The following is a 6,543-nucleotide window of genomic DNA, read 5'->3' on the forward strand; positions in this document are numbered from 1 at the left end:
GTGCTGCAGGCGCGCTTCCCCGGACTCGCGGCCAGCGCCGCGTCGCGGCCCCCTGCGTCCGCGCACACATACATGTCCGCGTGCAAAACGTGCCCGTGCCCATGAGCAGAGCGTGTCCCTGTGTCCAAACGCAAGACACGTGCCGTGTGCAGAACGCGCGTCTGTATTGTCTCTGTGCAAAGCGTGTCCAGCTGCTAAAACTCACTGCCATCTTTTGCATGGATCCCCGTTGGCCAAGCTCCGGGGTTCCTCCACGCTTTCATTTTAAAGAGGAGATTCCTCCTGGAGCTGGCATAGTCCCTGTTTCTTTTTTTCTTTCGAGGGAAATCATGAATTCCAAATTGTTCACATTCATTCAAAAACAAAAACACTCCCAGGTCTCCTGGCAGAAATGAAGACCCTGTTTCTGAGTGACTCCAAGTTGACAATTAAGGGAGGTTGTTTTGTTTTGTTTTGTTTTTGGTAAAGCCCCTAACAAAGTTGAGAAGGTTCGACCTTGCCAAATTTCGTTGCCTCCCCCACGGAAGCTTGCTCACCCCCCCCTGACTTGAACTGGGCCTAAACGTAAAAATTAGTTTGGGCCGGAAAGTCAAATAATCAGGAATTGGCTGATCTGGAAATAGGTAAGGACTAGCAGAGAGCAGAAGGCGTGATCTGCCACCCTGGGGAGGCTTTCCCTAGGAGGTGGTGAATCTTTACCTGCAGTCCGGGCAGTAGGCATTACATTGAGGAGGGACTGAGCCCTACCTGTCGGAATCCAAAGATGCTGGGGATTGAGAACTTCAGGCCTCAGAATGACATTTTGAGCCTGTCAGTAAGCAATGTGTGTGCATATCCTTTTTGCCACTTGTCTACCAAAATTAGGCTCTTGAATTTTTTTGTGAGTGACTTGCATTCTTTACTAAAGGTAGTACATTTTTTAGTTAATGTATTTGCCATAGGATAGTATGTTTTCCTCATGACAATACCGTGTGCTTATATGTTTGTATTTTCTCTGATATTTCTTCCTTGACAAAGTATCATCTAGATCTGAATATAGATCATATATATGTATTTATATATGTATCTACCATATATATAAACCATACATATTTATTTATATGTATTTATGTATATATGTATGTATTTATGTGTATATATGTATGTACGCAAGTATTTGCAAAGCGAATATTCCTTATAATTAGCTTATTATGTTGTAATTTTTTCTCCATTCTGTTGCTTGATTTCTATAGTTAATTGCAGAAAAGCTTTTTAAAGTTTTTATATATTCAGAAATATATACTGAGAGTATTTTCTTTCTTCAATATTCATAATGTATTTTCTCATCAAGATTCAGAATATGTGTATTATTCTGTTTTCTTGTTATTAAGTCTTTAATCCATCTGTAATTTGTTGCAATATATAGGATTTAAGTTAATTTTTTTATCAAGGTATAATTGACCTATAACATTAATTTCAGATATACAACATGATTCAATATTTGTGTATATCGTGAAATGATCACCACTGTTAGTCTAATTAATATCTATCACATAGCTACAATTTTTTTCTTATAACTTTCCTTATGAACTTTTAAGATCGACTTTCAAATATTCATTACCATATTTTTAACTATACTCACCATGCTTTACATTACATCCCCATGACTTATTTGTATTATAACTAGACGTTTGTACCTTTTGACTATCTTCATCTACTTCTCCCACCCATCCACCCCCACTCTGGTTATCATCAATTGGTTCTGTGTATCTATAGCTTTGTCTTTCTCATTGTTGTTTTGCTTTGTTTTGTTTTTTGGCTTTTTATTTAGAGTCCACATATAAGCGAGATCATACAGTATTTGTCTTTCTGTCTTATTTCACTTAGTATAATGTCCATGTTTTCACAAAAATGGCAAGATTTCCTTTTCATGTCTGAGTAGTATTCCTCTGTATGTGTGTAACGCACTTCATTTATCCATTCGTCCATCGATGGGCACTTAGGTTGCTTCCATGTATTGACTATTGTAAATAATGTAAATAATGCTGCAATGAACATGGAGTGCATATAACTTACCAAGTTTAAGTGTTTTCATTTCCTTCAGATAAATACCCTTACGTGGAATTCCTGAATCATATGGTAGTTCTATTTTTGATTTTTTTGAGGAAGCTCCATACTGTCTTCCATAATGGCTGCACCAGTTTACATTCCCGCCAACAGTACACCAGAGTTCATTTTTCTCCAGTGTCTTTATTAACATTGCTTTTCGGTAAGGCTTTAAATCAAGAAGTATGAGTCCCCCTGCTTTGTTCATTTTCAGGATTGTTTACTGGCTATTCCGGAATTTTAGAATCAGTTTGTCAATTTCTACAAGTCATCTGGGAATATGATAGAGACTGTATGTAGATCAATTTGGGGAGTATTGCCATTTTAACAATACCAAGTCTTCTGATCTGTGAAGATAGGATGCTTTCCCATTTATCTAGATTTCAACAATGCTTTGTAGTTTTCAGAGTATAAATTTTGCAGTTGTTACATCACTCCTAAATATTCTGTTCTTTTGGATGCTATCACAAGTGGAATTGTTTTCTTGGTTTTATTTCCAAATCGTTCATGCTAATGTATACAAATACAATTGATTTTTACATTTCTATCTTATACCTGCAACCTTGTTGAACTCATTTATTACATCTAATAGTTTTTTACTGGATTCCTTAGGGTTTTCTATAGATAAGATTATGTCATCTGAAAATAGAGATAGTATTCTTTCTTTCTAATCTAGATGTCTTTTATTACTTTTTCTTTCTTAACTGCCTTGGTTAGAACTCCCAGTAACTTGTTAAATAGAAATAATGAAACTAGACACCTTGTCCTGTTCCCCATCTCAGAGCGGGGGGAGGGGAACCATCCAGTAATCTTCGGTAATCTTAGTTATCTTTTTTTTTTTTTTTTTTTAAGGAAAAAAAACACAGTATTAAGGTCTCTACACTTGAAATGCGGGAACTTTCAAAACTAAACACACCACTTTTAGATTAGTTTTTTAACCTTTTTTTTGTTCTTTACAATGTCTAATGTGGCTAAGTTGTACAAATGATTAATTAGGCTGCACTGATGACAGTTTTCACTTTGTCCTTGGTATATTTTACATCGAAATACTTTATGAAATAAAAAGATTCTACTAGAACCAATTTTAGCGCACTCCACTGAGCAGAGCTATTAAATTGACAGTTCTTAAATTGCTTATTAGATTGAATAAACTCTGTTCTGTCTAGTCGTTTTTTAAGTCTTTCACCTTAAATATGATCTTAGAATGGGTTTTTCATAGATGCCTTTATCAAGTTGAAGCAGATCCCTTTTATTCCTAGTTTGCTGAGTGTGTGTGTGTGTGTGTGTTAATCGGGACAGGGTATTGAATTTTGTCAAATGCTTTTGCTGTGTTTATTGAGAGAACCATGTGACTTCTGTTTTTTGTTCTATTGATATGATTTATTACATTACTTGATTTTTTTGATACTATATCAACCTTATATTTCTGGGATAATTTCTACTGTTCATGGTGTGTAATTCTTTTTATATGTTGCTGGATTCAGTTTGCTAGTATTTTATTGAGAACTTTTGCATTTATAGTCATAAGAGATACAGGTCTGTAGTTTTCCTTTGTTGTGATATTTCTGTCTTTTTTATTTTTTTTATCAGGATAATACTAGCCTTATAAAATAAATTGGGAAATGTTTGCCCCTCTTATTTTTTGAAGAAGTTTGTGAATAATTTATAATAGTTCTTTAAATGTTTGGTAGAATTCAATGGTGAAGACTTTGGGCTTTTCTTTGTGCGTATTTTTTTTTAATTACTAATTCAATCTCTTCACTTCTTCCATTCAGGTTGTTATTCAGCTTGTTATTCAGGTTGTTATTTCTTCTAAAGTCAGTTTTCAGTAGCTTTTTAGTACTTCTAGATATTCATCTATCATCCAATTTATCTAATTTGTTGGTATATAGTTGTATATACTACTCCCTTATAACCCTTTTTCATTTCTGTAAGGTTCATACTAATGTTCCCTTTCACATCTGATTCTAGTTATTTGAGTCTTCTCTTTTTTTCTTTCTTAGTCAATCTCACTAAAGGTTTGTCAATTTTGTCAATATTTTCAAAGAACCAAATTCGACTTTATTGATTTTTCTCTATTGTTATCCTATTCTCCATTTCCTTAATTTCTGTGCTAATGTTTATTATGTCTATCTTACTGCTTGTTTTAGGTTTAGTTCGCTCTTCTTTTATCAGTTTCTTAAAATGCGGGTTAAATTATTGATTTGATTCTTTTTTAATTTCTTGATATAGACATTTACAGGTATAAATTTCCTCTAAGCATTTCTTTAGCTATATTCCATAGGTTTCAGTATTTGGTGTCTTAATTTTCACTCAACACAAAGTATGTTTTTTAACCCCCTTATGATTTATTCTTGGACCCATTGGCTACTTAGGATGTGTTAATTTACACACATGTGCAAGTTTCCTAACTTTTTTCTGCCTATCGATTGCTAACTTCATTCCCTTGTGCTCCAAGAAACACATTAAATCTATTGAGGTTTGTTTTATGTCCTAGTATATAGTCTCTGGAATGTTTTATGTGCACTTGAGAACATACATTCTATTGTAGGGTAGAGTGTTCTGTAGAGCTCTGCTACGTCTGTTATAGTGTTGCTCAAGACTTCTATTTACTTGTGATCTCCTATTTAGTTATTACACTCATTATTGAAAGTGGGTTGGTAAAGTCTCCAACTATTATTGTTTATCTATTTCTCCATTTCTGCAGTTTTTTCTTCAGTGTTTTGGAGTTGTTATTTCTATTAATAATTGTTATATCTTCCTTATGAATTGATCCTTTTATCATTATAAAATTTCTCTTTAGCTCTAGTAACACGTTTTTGTTTTAAAGTTGATTTTGTCTTACATTAGTATAGCTATTTCGACATTATGGATCATTTGTATTATATATCTTTTTTCAACCATTGACTTTCAATATATTTTTATCTTTGAATCTAAAGTGTGTCTCCTGCAGACAGCTTATGGTTGGATTATGTTTTAAATTCATTCTGCTAATCTTATGGGATTCTCTTGTAAGTGATGTCATTTTTCTGTTGCTACTCCTGGTCTTTGACTTTCAGCATTTTACTGTGATGTGTCTGTTTGTGAATCTCTTTGAATTTATCCCACTTGGAGTTTATTGAGCTCCCTGGATGTTTATATCATTGTTTTACAGTAAGTTTGGGGTGTTTTCAGCCATTATTTCTTTGAATATTTTTTCTTCTTTCTTGCCTCTCCTGGTACTTTCATTACACAGGTTGGTGTACCATGCTGTCCCACATTTATACAAGGCTCTGATCATTTCTTTTTTCATTCTTTTCCCCCTCTCTGTTCTTCATTTTACATAATCTCTATTAACTTACTTTCAAGTTTAATTCTCCCTCCTTCAAGTTTAGGGATGTATGTTTAGGCAGCAAACCTATTAAGAAAGGTAAGGAAGAGATTACCATGGAAGTTAGATTATTGCTGAGGTTTAAGGATAGAGAAAGGGGGTGGGCATTGGTTGGGAGGGGGCACAAGAGGGAGTTTCTGGGGTTTTGGCAACGCTCTACTTCTTGGCTAGGGTGGTCGTTTCATAAATACTTTCTTTGTGCTAAATCAGAGAATTGCATGTTCTGGTTTTATACTTCCAAGATATGTTCTATTTTGTTCTCTGCTTCTACAGTCAACCTTCATGAGTTCTTGGACACTTAATCTCACTTCTAGTGCCTTTGCACTGCTGTCATTTGCTTGAAAAACTCTTCCTCCACATCTTCCAAGGACTGGTTTAGTCCGTTTTTATCATTGAGGTTTGACTGGAAATGTCCTTTTTTTTTCAGTGAGAATTGTAGCTCTGCCTGTTCTTCCTCTGGCCTCCAGCCTCCAACTCCATCTTCCAGCATTTCCAGCTTGTTTTCATAGCATTTCATGAAATTCTATTTTTTGTTGTGTTGGTGACGACTTTCTTGTAACTGCTTGTCATCCACCTTGTCTAGCTTGATCACGGCTGTAATCCTAGTGCCTAACTCAGCATCTGGCCACAGTAAAAGGTGATATTGAATGAACATAAATCTTTCTATTCCCATCATGTGGCACGGTAGCTGGCTCATTTTACTTGACATTTCTCATTGGTAGAATTAATACTATCGTGGTCCCTATTTGTTTCTGCATAGATTATAAACTTCAAGCGGTGTTTTTTTTTCCTAAGGAACTAGCACGTAAACAAATGTTACACGGAGTTGACCTTTAATAAAATACAACGAGGACGAGATTTCGTAAATGTCCCTTTTGGGCAAGGCAAAAGAAGCGTCATCGCGGCAGCTTGGGCGGGAGACGCAAAGACTGCCGGCCGTAGAGCAAGGGAGACCCCAAAGCACGCGCGGGCCCGTCTCCGTGGCGTAACCGTGGCGCCTCCGCGCCTTTCCGCGCGCGTCTTCGAACTCCAACAAGGCGCGGGCCCCGCGACAGGCCCGGCTCCGCCCCGCCGGGACGCTGCGCGCG

This window comes from Pteropus alecto, unplaced genomic scaffold (genome assembly GCF_000325575.1).
Source record: "Pteropus alecto unplaced genomic scaffold, ASM32557v1 scaffold11, whole genome shotgun sequence".
NCBI lineage: Eukaryota > Metazoa > Chordata > Mammalia > Chiroptera > Pteropodidae > Pteropus > Pteropus alecto.